Source organism: Oryctolagus cuniculus, chromosome 2 (genome assembly GCF_964237555.1).
Source record: "Oryctolagus cuniculus chromosome 2, mOryCun1.1, whole genome shotgun sequence".
In the NCBI taxonomy this organism is placed as follows: domain Eukaryota; kingdom Metazoa; phylum Chordata; class Mammalia; order Lagomorpha; family Leporidae; genus Oryctolagus; species Oryctolagus cuniculus.
In genome coordinates, this window is record NC_091433.1 from 195,774,668 (window position 1) to 195,789,401 (window position 14,734).

The window sequence follows — 14,734 nt, forward strand, 5'->3', positions numbered from 1 at the left end:
GTGGGCCCTGCTGTTCATTCTGGGACTTTGTGCAGAGGCCCCGTCCCATTCACCTCTGAGTACCCAGGCTCTCCAAGGGGTTGATGCATGTTTGACATTCCGTGCTGCTGCTCAAAACATGCTGCACAGATACGTGGGCTGCCCACCTGACAGATGTGAACAGAGAACTGCAGAGACCCCACACCTCTGATGTAAGAGGAGAAGAACCCAGAATGGATAACTTCCGATGTCTGCCTGCTCAGCGCTCCTACACACACACCATTGCTTTCATAAGGTGGCTGTCGCTTCCTGTGTCACAGGAAACCATGTCTTCCACACCAATGATACTGCCAGAGCCTGCATCCAGAAGGTGCTTAATAAAATGCTTCACAAATAAGTAATGGAATGCACGGATGGGTAGATGGATGGATGGGTGGATGGATGGGTGGGTGGATGGATGGGTGGGTAGGTGAATGGATGGGTGGATAGATGGATGGATGGATGGGTGGATAGATGGGTAGGTGAATGGATGGGTGGGTGGGTAGATATGTGACACTGGTGGATGAGTAAAATGTAAATGAAATGGAGTCCTAAAACTTAGGGAATCTTATCATTCACCAAAAACATTCCTCAAGTAAAATAAGACTTCAGCCAAAATACTTTTATCCCCCTAACAGACTGTGCCGAGCCTTCATTTTTCCCACAGCACAGGTGAACCACACAGAGGCAGAAAGAACAGGCAAGGCACCACGAGAGCTGGTGCGCAGTGTGGCCAGGAGTGCCTCTGCGACAGCTGCTCAAGGAAAGCAGGCTCTCACTCTCCTCCTCTGCTTTTAAGTTAACATTCTCCTAGGGACACAATGTAACAAACACCCTAATGCCTCCAAGGAGCGCTCCTCAGTCCTGCTTTAAGGGCTTTCAAGGTCTGATAAACGAGTCACCTGACACCAGTCACTCATCCTCAGCTGCGGTCAGCTCTATCTACCTTGAAAGGTCTGAGCTCTCGGCCTCATCTACCGGAGCAGTGAACCCCAGACACAGGCTCTACGGATGTGCTCGAGACCCACGTGCTTGGTCCCCTGAAGCTCTGCCTTCCGTTCTACCATCCTGTTCCTGGCTGGAGAGCCCAGGGTTGACTGAGGCTGCAGGATGTGCCCTGTACCGCCAAGAGTAGCTTTTCCTTTAGTCTCTTCCATAGGGTCCATTCTCTGAAAGTTTTATCCTCCCGCTTCAAAGGTTATGAGGGGACAGACTCCAGGTACCCATCAGCTGTAGTTAAGCCTCAGTTTTGCTCAGTTATTGACTCAAAGACCTCTTTGTCTTTGGGATAAACCTCCGTTCAAAGTAAGAGGAGAAGCAAAAATTTGTTCTCCTTGTGCACAGTCGTGAGTCTCTCCCTCCATGTCTTGTCTTCCCTTCTCTGGCCAGGGGACTCCCGGCCATCTTTCCAAACCTTTAGGAAATAGTCAGTCTTCTGCAAGGAGTGCTCAAGTTTCTTTTTTTTTTTTTTTTTTGACAGGCAGAGTTAGACAGTGAGAGAGAGAGAGACAGAGAGAAAGGTCTTCCTTCCATTGGTTCACTCCCCAAATGGCCACTCAGGCTGGCGTGCTGCGCTGATCTGAAGCCAGGAGCCAGGTGCTTCCTCCTGGTCTCCCATGCGGGTGCAGGGCCCAAGCACTTGGGCCATCCTCCGCTGCCCTCTCGGGCCACAGCAGAGAGCTGGACTGGAAGAGGAGCAAGCGGGACATAACTGGCGCCCCAACCGGGACTAGAACCCGGGGTGCCGGCGCCTCAGGCCAAGTGAGCCGCAGCGCTGGCCTCAAGTTTCTTTCTAAAGACTGATGTCCTACCTCCATCTAAACTTACCTCCCAGACTCTTGGTAGCCTAAGCAAAGGGAGTCCACGGGTTGCACAACACTCACTCCCTCACTGCCCAAATGAAACCCTCCAGGACCTCAGAGCAGCACCTCACAAGTCCAGGCCAAGAGACCCCCACGTCCAGCACTGGCCAGAGCAAAAGCCACCTTTGCACTTAGCTTGTGCTCGGCAAATGAGATCCCAGGCCTGGTGAGGTGACGAGGGTGGACGTTGACTTTTCACGGAGAGGAGACGGGGGGTGTAGGAAGAGTGGCCTCACTTGCTCTGGGACCGACTGCCCTGCCCTGCCCCGCCCGGGCCTGGCTGTGTCCCCTTCTGTGGAACAGCCACACACTGCTCACTGGAGAGGACACAGGCCAGGCGGAGGCAGATAGGAAGCTCTGCAGGGACAGCCCTTCCCTTCCCTCCAGCCAAATACCACAGTTCCTCTATCACCTTCCCCTTCCCCCATTGCTCTATTACTGTGCCGCTTAAGACAAGGGTGTTTTTGTCATTCAACAGCCCTAATAAAGAAGGCTTGGTCTGGGCAGGACTGATGGGGGCTTGCCCTGCAAGGAGGCCCTCATGCTCCCTTCCCAAACAGGGGCAGGTTGCGGCTGCACACAAGCTGCCTCAACTTGAAAGGCACTGGATGCCTTGAAAGCTGTATTTTCCCCGCGGCTCTCGTTTGAGCTGCTGGATCACAGGAAAACGGTATCAGGGGAACAGAAAAGGAGCTCCTGGCGCTTCCCGTCTGTCCCCAGCGTCTAGCAAGGAAGTCGCAGGCTGCTAATAGAGAAACAGCATGTGCCTCATGCTTGGAGCAGCACACGGCAGCCGACACAGTGCCTTCACTCAGCTCCCCACAGGGGCCTGGCGAGGCAGCTCTGGGAAATGTGTCTGTCCCCATTTCAGAGAGGAGGAGACTGAGGCTCCGACACACGAGATCACTTGTTCATGGTGACACGCGACGTAACCGAAAAGCTGGCAGGAAAAAGTAGGTTGTCTATTTGTAGCTTTTTAAAATTAACTATACCGTGCTAAAATGAAAATAGCTGCCTTCACTGACTAAATGAAAGGATTTTCTGGAAACTCATTGTGATGGTAATAATTTCCCAGTGTGTGCCTACCTGGTGCTTTGTTCGCATCGCTTCTATCCTTCAGAACATGCTAGAAGTAATATGAGAGTCTGTATTTAATAAAATACAGACTGAATCTCAGAGAAGGAAAGTCACATAGCAAAGGCACACAGCCCACAGTTGAGAAAAACTGGGTCTGAAATGGAATCTGCAGCTCCTGCTGCCTCGTGGAACCCCCTGGTATGTACAGGTGGGCAGCAGAGCCCCGTGTTGGGGTCCCTTGGACACCTGCTTGCTGTGTAGACCAAGCAAGGCTCCTGACTGTCCCCGGTGGGTTTTCTCTCTAGAAAGAAAATAGCGTCTCCCTCAACTGCCTTCCAGGGTTACTGTAAGGGCCAAATCCATCCATTCAACAAACTGAGTGCCTACTACCCGCCAGCCACCACCCTGAGCTCTGGTAGCACAAAGCCAGGCAAAGGCACCATAGACTCCTGCCTTCCAGGCAAAGGCACCATAGACTCCTGCCTTCCAGGCAAAGGCACCATAGACTACTGCCTTCCTGCAGCTTAACTTACGTTCTCACAGATGCAATGAGGTGATTGCTGTAGAAACCTTGTTGTCAGCAACATTATTCAAGATAGCCAAACGTAGAAATGACCCGGTGTCTATCAAAGGACTGATAACACATAACACATAGTAGGAGCATGCAGTGGAATACTTTTCATCCTGAAAAAGGAAGGATATTCTGACACATGTGGCAACATGGATGACCCCTGGAGACTGTATGGTAAGTGAAATAAGCTGGTCCCAACGAAGACGGGTGCTGTAGGGGTCCCCTTACACCAGGTCCCTAGAGCAGTCATAACTCAGTGTGGCAGTTGGCAGGGGATGAAGAGGGAGCAGGGAGTCAGTGTCTGATGGACACCGAACTTTAGTTCTGCAAGCAGAAACGAGTTCTGCAGGTGGATGGCGGTGCTGGCTGCACTACAAGGCAAATGCACTTAGTGTCACTGAACTACAGAGTTACAACAGTCAAGAAAGCACACTTTAGCTTTGATGCATCTTTCCACACTAAGAAATTGCTGAACTTTTAAAGCATTTCACAGCCATTCCAGTCCCTGAACTTGCTGACACTGTCTACACGGCTGGAGAATTCCTTTCCTACTCTTTGCATTTCCCAGACTTGGTCTTTCATGAAAGCCGAGCTGAAACGCCACCACCTTGCTCACCTTCCTGGATCTTCCTCGCAAATGCAGGTCATTCCTCACTCTGGTTCCAGGTTGGCCACAGCCTGGACCTGTTATTTTCTATGGTCCTTACTCTCTGCTGTGACTTCCTTGAGGGTAAAACCCACCTCTGTGTTGTGTTTTAACCCCCAGCACCTAGCACAGGACTTGATGCATGCAGGGGCTTCCTTGTTTAATGAGTGAAACTATGAACACATGGAAGTGCTTCACACCCTTTTAATACACCAAGACTTCAAGAATCCCAACGTGGGACTGGCGCTGTGACATAGTGGATAAAGCCTCTGACTGCAACACCGGCACCACTATGGGCACCAGTTTGTGTCTCAGCTGCTCTGCTTTCCATCCAGCTCCCTGCTAATGTGCCTGGGAAATCAGCAAAGATGGCCCATGTGCTTGGGCCCTTGCACCCATGTGGGAGACTCAGAAAAAGCTCCCAGCTCCTGGCTTCAGCCTGAACCAGCTCCAGCTGTTGTGGCCATTTAGGAAGTGAACCAGCAGATGGAAGATCCCTCTCTTTCTCTCTCCTTCTCTCTCTGTAACTCTGCCATTCAAACAAATAAATAAATCTTAAAAAAAAAAAAAAAAAAGAAGAATCCCAACAGGATAGTCAAGTACCCTAAAGCCACTCTGCATGGCCAAGACCCAAGATCAAGGTCAGCAAGAGCTAATATTCAAAGAGGACCATGGGGTTGTGACCTTGTGGCGCAATGGTCTGACTGCAAAGACAACCATGGGTTGAGGCAGGTTTTGCCTCACTGAAGCATCATGGCTACCGTATGAAGATCCTAACAGCATCCCTACCCTACAGCAGTGTGGACATCACAAGTCACACCCAAAGTGCAACACAGGCGAACGGCCAAGCCAGGAATGAGGCAGTGACCCAGCTGCCCTCCCATATTTGCCTATTCTACTGCCTGGATTTCACCAAACAAAGCACATCTACCTGTTTGCCATTTGGTTGGGATCAGCCTCATCCCTCATGGCTCCCTCTGAAATGGAAGGTGAGCACTGGGGCAGAGGAGCAGGTGGATCATGTTAGAGAATGGATGACCAGCATCTTGCCTGTAAATCATGCCAGCATCTCCTGTGTGTGTGTGTGTGTGTGTGTGTTGGGGGTGGGAGGGAGCAAGAATCACTTTTCCATTTAATTGAATTTAGGTTCCCATTTCTTCACTTTGGGAAAATGGCAGATACTTTTATCAAATTTTCTACAATTTTTAAACTTTATCTTTAAATGTCAAGTTGTAAAAAGAAAAAATAAAAAACTCAAAATGGCCTTTCCTCCTGGCAAAACTGTCAAGAGTTGAAATGTACAAAATGTTTGGTTTCCAGGCTGGCAGCCAACACTGGGAGTCAAGGCTAACACATTCCATGATATACTTGTGGAGCAATTTCACATTGTCTTTGGGGTGCAAAGTGCCCCAGGCAAAAAGTGACAACTGAATTCAAAGCTTGAGAGAGCCAAGGGAGCTCCCCAGAGTCGAGGACAGGCAGGGTGGTCCCACAAGCCCATGGGGAAGAGTCTGTGGACAGTCGAAAGCCAAGGGCACTGCTCCATTAAGCACCTGAGGGACGGCCGCTCAGCGAGTGTGACAGCTCAGCAGAACAGCCTGGCCTTGCCCTGACTCCACCTTCCACAGATGGGCGCTCTTCTCTGAAAACGTCCAGGACGTGGGACATGCCACAGGTTGGGTCCTCCTGGGAGCACACAAGGCAGCTTCAGCCTCTTGGCCAAGCTCAGTGTGGCAACTCCTGGAGCCAGTAAGAGGCCACCTAAGAAGACCTCCTCCTGACAGAGGGTGGGCTCCTGATGCCCCTTCTCTGAGAGTGGACCCAACTCTGTGCCTGTTGGAAAATGGTCAGCAAAGCCAGTGCCTAGGTCTCAGCACTGTTTCAGTCCTTCTATCCAGGCCTCTCATCACTGGTCCCTTTCGAGAGTCCACAGAAATGCAGTCATGAATGCATTCAACAGCAGAAATTGTCACCCAACATGTGTCAGGCCCTACTGCAGGCTCTGGGGTTGAGAAAGTCAAGACAGTGCACAGGAATGCAAGGAGACACGAGCTTACTAAGCAGCAGGAGAGAGAGAACCACAAGACATGAGAGCTGGAAAGTGCTGGTGAAAACAAAGCAGCCAAAGAGAATGGGGAGTCTAGGGGAGGCTGTGCCTTATGCATGGTTAGGGGAGCCTCTCAGGAGGCAGCACTTGATCAGACTTGAAGGAAGGGGGCGGGCGGGCTTCATGAGCCCTGGGAAGGAGTCCAGGCAGAAGGGATGGGGTGAAAGGGCCTTTGGAGGTGTCCTTGTGGCCAGCAGGTGTGAGGAGCACACAGCAAGGAGGCCAGTGTGTCCAGGTTGAGTGGAGCAAGGGCAGCGTCCAAAGACGTGAGGTCAGAGATGCAACTGTGCTCAGAGAGGAGAGGCTGGGGCTGTGGCCTGTCTCCTTTTAGAGAGAGGAAAGGAAGCTGAACGTAACAAGACTTGAAAACCTCAGCTACTAGGGGCTGGGGCCTGTTCTGGGGCAGGGTATGATTCAGGCAGGTGGTAGTCGTGACTAGGAGCAGAATGATGGAGTTGGACCCTTGAAGCTCTGTATTGAAAGCACAGCCAGTTGGGCTTGCCCTTAGATTGCATGAGAAAAAAGGGGAGCCCAGCGTCACCATTTGGCTCCTGCAGCTCTTTTACATAGAGCGGCTGCTCACTGAGACAGGATGGGTAGACAAGGCAGGCGGACCGTGGAAGGTGGGGCCCTCAGCTTCCAGTGTGGTGAGCAGGAGTGTTTCTAGAAATTCTAGGGGAGACATCAAGTCGGGAAATGCACGGAGGAAACTGGACTACAGGGCGAAATTGCAGGTGGGAGTGTAAACCGGGGGCTGTCACCGAGAAGTGGGACAGACGAGATAGCCAGGGGAGCAGCCAAGAAGTGGAAGAGGTCCAGAATTGAGCCTTGGGCAGCCTCGTGCTGGGTGGTTGGGAAGATGAAGGCCCGCAAAGGACCAGGAGGAAAAATGACCGCCCACAGAGGAAGCAGCAAAGGCGTCCAGCCCACCGGGAGAAGGAAGCAGCCTGAGTGAGCTACTCCTGGCGGGCTGGAGCCGGCCACCTGAGTGTGGCTGCAACAACACGGAGGCCGAGGGGACGTGCACGGAGTTTGCCGAGAGGGCCAGGTGATGTCCCATCAGTGTGAGCTGAAAAGTGAGTTGAAGGGCAAATCTCCGCCTCTCTTGCAGGAAGTTTTGTTTTATTGGTGGAGATAAGTGGGACTCAGCTCAGAGGAACTGGGGAGCAGACCACGGTCTCTGCAGCTGCTCGTCTTGTCTGTTCACCCGTTTCTCGGAGAGTGGAGAAGCAACACGGTTCCTTCACACATGCAAAGGCTGTGGGTTAATGAGAATGTCCAGTGGATAGAAAAGCTGGCACTATCGGAGTGAGGGGGTGAATGACACTGAAGCAACCTGCCCACGCCATTGCTGGGAGGGTGGCAGCACCAACCAGAGTGTGAGGAGAGGGCTCTGGCTTCCAAGTCTGTCCTCGAGTGCTGCCTCTAATAAATCATCTGACATCTCTGTGTCCTGGGTTTTATCCACAGAAGAGAATAACATCAAGTGAGCAGCCACCGGTGTAGCACCGAAAGCCTCCAGGAAACCCTCATCCCAGGCCTCCTCACCCTCCGAGAACGTGGAAAGCACAGGTGGCCAGGTCAGGGGGTGGGGGCCCACACACCTGCAAAGGCTGGTGTCAGTGGTCGACTGCCAAGCCTGGGTCTCCTGCACTGTTTTCCTCCCGCACTTCCTTGAAGGGACGAGCCAGAGAGAGCCCTCTCCTAACCCTGTCCACACACAGCGCTCAGTGAAACCCTCAGCTCAGGAAACCCTCAGCGGGCTCTTCACAAACCATTTCAGCATCAGTCCTTTAAGACGGTAACTTTCTGATTGTCTGTATTGAAAGGTCTTTCTTTTAGGAAGAGGTGGTAACGTGTTTCGTAACTCTCTTGTTTGGCCAAAGAAGGAATCGTCAGGGCTGACATTATGGTATAGCAGGTAAAGTCACCACCTGCAATGCCAGCAGCCCCTCTGGGAGCTGGTCCATATCCTGTCTTCTCCACTTCCCATTCAGCTCCCTGCAAATGGGAAAGCAGCAGAAAATGGCCCAAGCGTTTGGACCCCTGCTACTGGCATAGGAAACCTGGATGAAGCTCCTGCCTCCTGGCTTCAGCCTGGCCCAGCCCTGGTCATTGTAGACATCTGAGTGTGAACCAGAAGATGGAAGAGTCCTCTCTCCTCTCTCCTCTCTCCTTTCTCCTCTCTCCTCTCTGCTCTCTCCTCTCTCTCTCTCTCTCTAATTCAGATTTTCAAGTAAATAAACAAATCTTAAAAATTAAAATAATGAATTGTCATCTCTACACCAGTGCCCTTAGCACCTCTGGGAAAGTTGACTCCCCTGTGAAGGCCTAAAGGCTGGGAGGCCCTGGCCCAGGGCACAGTAGGACAGGCCCTGCAATGTGTACCACTCACCTGTGCACCCCCCCTCCCCCCAGGGTGCTGCTCACTGCTCCCAGGCCTGTGCAGGGGGCTGGGCTGGGAAGTCCAGGCTTTGGGGCAGATCTGGGCTCATCCCTCCTGACACCCTTGGCTTTTGAACTCTAAGGAGGTCAGGCCAGGTCACTTTCCATCAAAATACTCATTTCTTTGAAATTCTCTTTTCTCAAGGATCCCACAAGGGCATTCAGTGGATGCAGAAGAGGCCTTCAAAGCAGGCCCTTTGTACTTAGCTGTGTTATAAAAGTTTGTTATGGATATCAGAAAATATGTTAATGTTCTGCATTTCAATAACTTTAGGGTTAGCCTAAGGTGAGGTCACCTCAGATTTGGTTGTAACCCCCTTGGTGGTGAGACAAGATCCCTCCTGACCAGCCTTCAAGGACAGAGGGGGGCTGGGAAAACAAGAACCCACTCTCCACCCCCACTTTGCCCATCAGGATCAGGAGGTGTTGGGAGCTGAGTCCCTGGTTTGGCCCACAGCTGCAGGTGCAAGCAAGGTGTTTCCGTTGCTTTGCACAGAGAAGGAGGGGAAGTTTAGGTAACTGCCAGGGTCACGCTGCTGGTAGAGCACTGGCATCCTAGTCCCATAAGACAAAGCCACGCTCTTCCCAAGGGCACTTTTCCTATGACCCAGGACCCCCTTATCTGACAGAGTGTCCCACTTCCTTAGTGTTTCAGCTTATTTCAGTTATTTGTTTTCTCCATTAAGCAAATGCTGTTGCCAAGCACTTGGAGGGCAGCAAAGCTTCCAAGAATGCTTTTTCCTTTTGGATTTGATTGAGTCCGTTATCTCACAGGACGGCGTTTCACATGCAGCCAGTGTTTCTTTTCTTTTTTTTTTTTTTTTAAGAATTAATTTATTTCTTTGAAAGAACAACAGAGAGATAGATTTTCTACCCACTGGTTCACTTCCCAAATGGCTGCAACGTCCAGGTATGGGCCAGACAGAAGCCAAGAGCCAGGACCTCCATCCAGGTCTCCCACCAGAGAGGCAAGGGCCCAAGTGCTTAGGACAACATCTGCTGCTTTCCCAGGTGAATTATCAGAGAGCTGGATTGGAAGTGGAGTAGCCAGGACTCGAACCAGCGTTCTGATATGGGATGCCGGGGACAAAATCAGCTGCTTAATGTGCTGCACCACGATGCCTGTACCTCCAACCAGTACTTCCTGAATGTTTACTCAAAGTCTAGCATGCTGTTAAGCATGGCTCAGTCCTGCCCTCACATAGGAGTCCTGGGTTTGCATCCAGGCGGCCACACCACACTCAGTGGAGCCCCCAGACCCAGGCCCACAAGGGTCCTGCAGACCCCAAGGCAGAGTGGCCACATTCAGGTGTCCCCGGCTGGCAGTCCTGAGCAGGCCCGGTAAGGAAGAGCTGCTCCAGGGGCAGAGGGTTCTGGCTAAGTCAGGAGCCCTGCCCTGGGAGTGGGGCAGTGGAGCCTCCACCCTCACCTGTGCCGGGTGTTTAACAGCACCTGGTTTGCCAGGCTGTCCTGAGCACAAGGCCTGACAGGTGGAGGCCTTTCACAAGCCTCCATGCAGAGCGTGACAAAGGTAAGTGCTCCGCAAATGGTACCACATCACATACAACTTTAAATTGCCAATTACAAAGGAAGACCTTTCTCCCTGTCTCTCTCTCTCACTATCCACTCTGCCTGTCAAAAAAAAATAAAAATAAAAAAATAATAAATTGCCAATTATTCTGTTAATGGTGTGCTGTGACTTTCTGATGTATGCCTGTGTGCGCTGGAAAATCTGCTTAGGGAGAGGAAGAGAGCTTTGGGCAGCACCAGCCCCGACAGAAACCAAATGCAAAACCTGTGCCCGAGTCTCGCTCCTTTGAGAAGCCAGAAAAAAAGGCACACATCACACCAAGAATGGGCCCCCGTGGGTGTGTGCACATACCAGGACGCTCAGCTCCTCTGTCAGAGAGGGGAGGAAAAAGCTCTCATCCTGTTTTGGCTTGTGCTGCCGGGGAGTGCTGGGATGGGAAAGAAAGCCTGTATTTACACTCAGCCTTTGCTTGATTTACTGTGGCTTGTCAGACAGGCCAGCCCGAGACGGTCTGCTCAGGTCTCATCGCGCTTGCTGCAGAGCCTAGAGAGCCCACCCTGTCTGTGGACCCCTCGTGGACTTCGGGGAGCAGGCAGGGAGTGTGCCACGGCGGCGTCCTGGGTGTGGGGTGCACAGCTCTCCTGGATCCACAGAGGTGCTGTGGGACGAAGCCAGAGTAGCCACAGCTGAGCTGCGGTTTGCTTCTGAGAATTTTAAAACTGCATGCCAGTTAGAGCTCTCTCGTGGTACTGCGTGCTTTGGGGTCCCGGCCAAATGAGCTGTTATCTGGCGAAAGGGCGTGTGTTGTCCAACGACAAAACTGGGAGTGAAACATCCTCATTTCTTCCTCTCCTCTCAGGCCACACAGTGAGAGCCCGGCCAGAAGCCCTGCTCCTCAACCAAGAAATGAAATTTCTCATTTTTTGACTCTCCAGTTTCTTGGCGCTGCAGCTGCCTTCTTGGCTCCCTAGAGAAGAGAGACTTTTCTTCACTTATTCATTCATTTATTTAATGGGTATTTATTGAGCCACGGGTGTGCAAGGTACAGGGAATCCCTTGAAAAACAAGGGCCAGTCTCTAAGTGCATAGTTTGCTAATGAAGATGGACTACGGAATCAAGGTGAAGGAATTCAAACAAGTGCAGGACTCCACGGAAAGTCCAAACACGAGCATCTAGCCAACAGAGTAGGGGACAGGGACCGGGATGGGTGGGCAGGGAGAGACAGACGAATGAGGGAGGACTTGAAGGACGAGTGTGGCTTAGGTGTTGGCTGGTCTCGAAGAGTAGAGCGAGCCCCCCACCACCACCACAACACACCCGCTTCTGAGTAACTGAAGCAGCTCTGGATGATGGAGGTAAAGGCAGACAGATGAACAGGGACCAGACAGCAAAGGTACGAAGGCACTGAGGAGCCTAGTGATGGAGAGAATGCCATCTTTGGGGGTCTGAATCTGGACAGGGGCTTGTTAGATTGGCCTTGATGGCCCTTTCTGCTGGGTGAGAGTGATAGAGGCAGCAGAGCAAGCTCTGGGCCAGGGATCAGGAGAGATCTGAATCTGCACAAGGCTGGTGGTGCTGAGATAACAGGGATGCATGAGCCCGGGCCCAGGGGGCAAGCCTCCCCCCGCATGGAGCCAGGCTACCTGCTGGGCATGGGCAGGGAGGGGGCTGGGCACTAGGAGCTGGCCATTGCAGGGAGGCCCCCAGGGCCACCATGCCTGGCTCACATTTGGCTGCCTTTATGACTTCCCAGGTTGCTGGCTTGGGTAGCTGGGCAGGAGAGGAGCCATTTAGGGCGGGAGAGAACAGAAAGAAAAGGCAGAGTTTTCAGGGGGAGAGAATTGGAGGATGAGCTCAATTTTGATGCTGTTCAATTTGGGGTGCCCTGGAGAAATCCAAAGAGGAGCGGGAAACAGGCAATTGAGTCGACACCATTGGAGCCCAGAGTACACACGGGTCTGGGCTGGGAGTAGAGATGTAAGATGGACGTGAAATGGAGTCGCTCTGGGAGGCTGTGTAGAATGAGGAGAGAAACCTGGGGCAGAATGTTAAGAAAAGCTGCTGTGCCAGACTGAGCAGAAAACCAGGAAGCAGAAAGGGTCTGGGGAGAAAGTACTAGATACGCAAGGATAGCCAATAGGAAGCCAACCACAGGGAAGTTGGCCAAATGTCCACAGCATCCAAGAAGAATCAAGATTTAAAAGTGCCCCTGGGCGAGGATACACAGAGAATCCCAGCCAACTTTGGTCAGAGCCATCTCAGAGCACCGAGCATGAAACACCCATGAAGGAGCAGAGGCGGAGTGTGGGCTGCAGGCTAAACTCACGCGGCAACCAGAGGGGGGTGGATCACAGGGCTTTTTCCTGCATGTTTGCAGATTTTGAGATGTTTGCTGAGTGGCAGGAGGGAACCAGCAGGAGCCGAACAGAGAGAGCAAGTCCGCCAAGTCCTCAAGACAATGGCCAAGGACCCCCGACAAGGGCAGGAGCCCCAGACCAGAGGAGGCACACAGCTCCCACTGGAGAGGAAAGAACAGAGGATGCTGGGAGCTCGTCGGCTTGCAGTCTTGGGGACAGTAGGTGGACGGACATTTTCCCTCACGTTTTCTGAGTTGTGTGGCTCCACCGTGGACAGTGTGGGAGACAGATGGTCAGCCCTACAGGTGGACCACCTTGGAGTTGAGATTTTGTAAAGGTTCATCGGGCCTGGAGGTGGCAGCTGTGCAGTGGAGCCCAGGCAATGCAGGTGGACACCAGCCACCCTTCCAGGCTGCTCTAGAGGCAGGACCCAGGAGCCTCACTATGTCTGGGGTTCTGTGGGAATATCTTTGCAGAAACTCAAACTCCCCACAGTGTCCTTAAATCACAACACCACTGTGAACTCCTGGTCCTGTCTCTTGCGCTTATTTCCAATGAAAACAAAACACTGACACACTTGAACGAGACGCAGACGTTCTAACACTAGCTAAGGTTCCCGTCACCCCTTTTAAAGGAAAAACCAGTGAAATTTTTATTTTTTATAATGTTTGATTTGTTCATTTCACTTATTTGAAAGGAGAGAGAGAGAGAGAGAGAGAGAGAGAGAAATCTTCCATCCACTGATTCATTCCCCAAGTGCCCCCCAAATCAGGACTGGGCCAGACTGAAGCTGGGAGCCAGGAACTCTATCCAGGTCTCTCATGGGGTGGCAGGAACCCAAGCACATCACTGCCTCCCAGGGTGTCATCAGCAGGAAGCTAGAACCAGGAAAGGAGCTGGGTGTTGAACTCAGAATCTGCGGCACCAGAAGCAGGCAGCTTAAGCGCTATGCCGAGCACTGTGCCAGCAGTGAGATCTCTGAGGCCCATGGTGGCCGAAACGCTCCCGCCTATGAACCACTGCCTTAGCTCTCTTCAGGCACCACGTTTTGCAAGTATACGGCACCCACCGGTAAACCCAATGTTTGTTCATCACATGTGAGAAGAGGGGTGGGGGAGGAGAGAGCACAGAAGCACAGCTCAGGATGTAAGCTGAAGGAGAAGCACGTGGGCTACCGCTTGCAAAGGAGGCTTTGGGCATGGTTTCCTTAATCAAATAGAAATTCAGTTATAAAGAAGATCAAAGTGAAGCATCATCCCCCACTGGCCCAGAGGGGATCCTCCCCCCACACAGAGGCCCTGAAGTCACCGTCTATAGCCCCGTGAGTGCCAGCCACCTGCAGGGAGCTCCCGCCTGTGCTCCTTGTGGGTAGGGATGGAGTGCTTGCTTCAGAAGCCATTCTTAACAACAACAAGAAGAAGATTTATTTATGTATTATTTGAAAAGCAGAGTGACTGAGAAAGAGTGACAGAGAGAGAAAAAGAGACCTTCTGGGGCCGGCGCTTGGCATAGCTGGTAAAGCCATTTCCTGCAGTGCCGGCATCCCATATGGGTGCCAGTTCGAGTTCTGGCTGCTCCACTTCTGATCCAGCTCTCTGCTATGGCCTGGGATAGCAGTAGAAGATGGCCCAAGTCCTTGGGTCCCTGCACCCGAGTTGGAGACCCGGAGGAAGCTCCTGGCTCCTGGCTTCAGATCGGCGCAGCTCCAGCGGTTAAGGCCAACTGGGGAGTGAATCATTGGATGGAAGACCTCTCTCTCTCTCTCTCTCTCTCTCTTTCTGCCTCTCTTCTCTCTGTGTAACTCTTTCAAATAAATAAAAAGAGATAAAGAGATCTTCCATTCATTTGTCTACTCCCCAAATGGCCACAACAGCCAGGTCTGGGCCAGCTAAGCTAGGGGCCAGGAACCCCATCCCAGTCTCCCATATGGGTGGCAGGGGCCCAGGTACCTGGGCACTCATTCACTGCATTCCCAGGTGCATTAGCAGGGAGCTGATTAGAAGGGGAGCAGCTGCAGCTCCAACCAGCTCACCAACACGCACGCAGTGTGAGGTGACAGTGTTCCAGCAGTGGCTTGACCGGATGCACCACAACGCTGGCCCACAGACCCATCCTGAAG

At 52.3% G+C, this 14,734-nt stretch overlaps 1 long non-coding RNA gene across 1 annotated transcript; it reads left to right on the forward strand.

The window, feature by feature from the left end:
* The first annotated feature begins 921 nt into the window (after positions 1-921).
* On the forward strand, positions 922-8,479 carry LOC127487519 (uncharacterized). The gene is made up of 3 exons (XR_007914390.1): positions 922-1,149; positions 2,752-2,833; positions 7,752-8,479. It is a non-coding gene; the product is annotated as an uncharacterized lncRNA (long non-coding RNA).
* Positions 8,480-14,734: the final 6,255 nt, after the last annotated feature.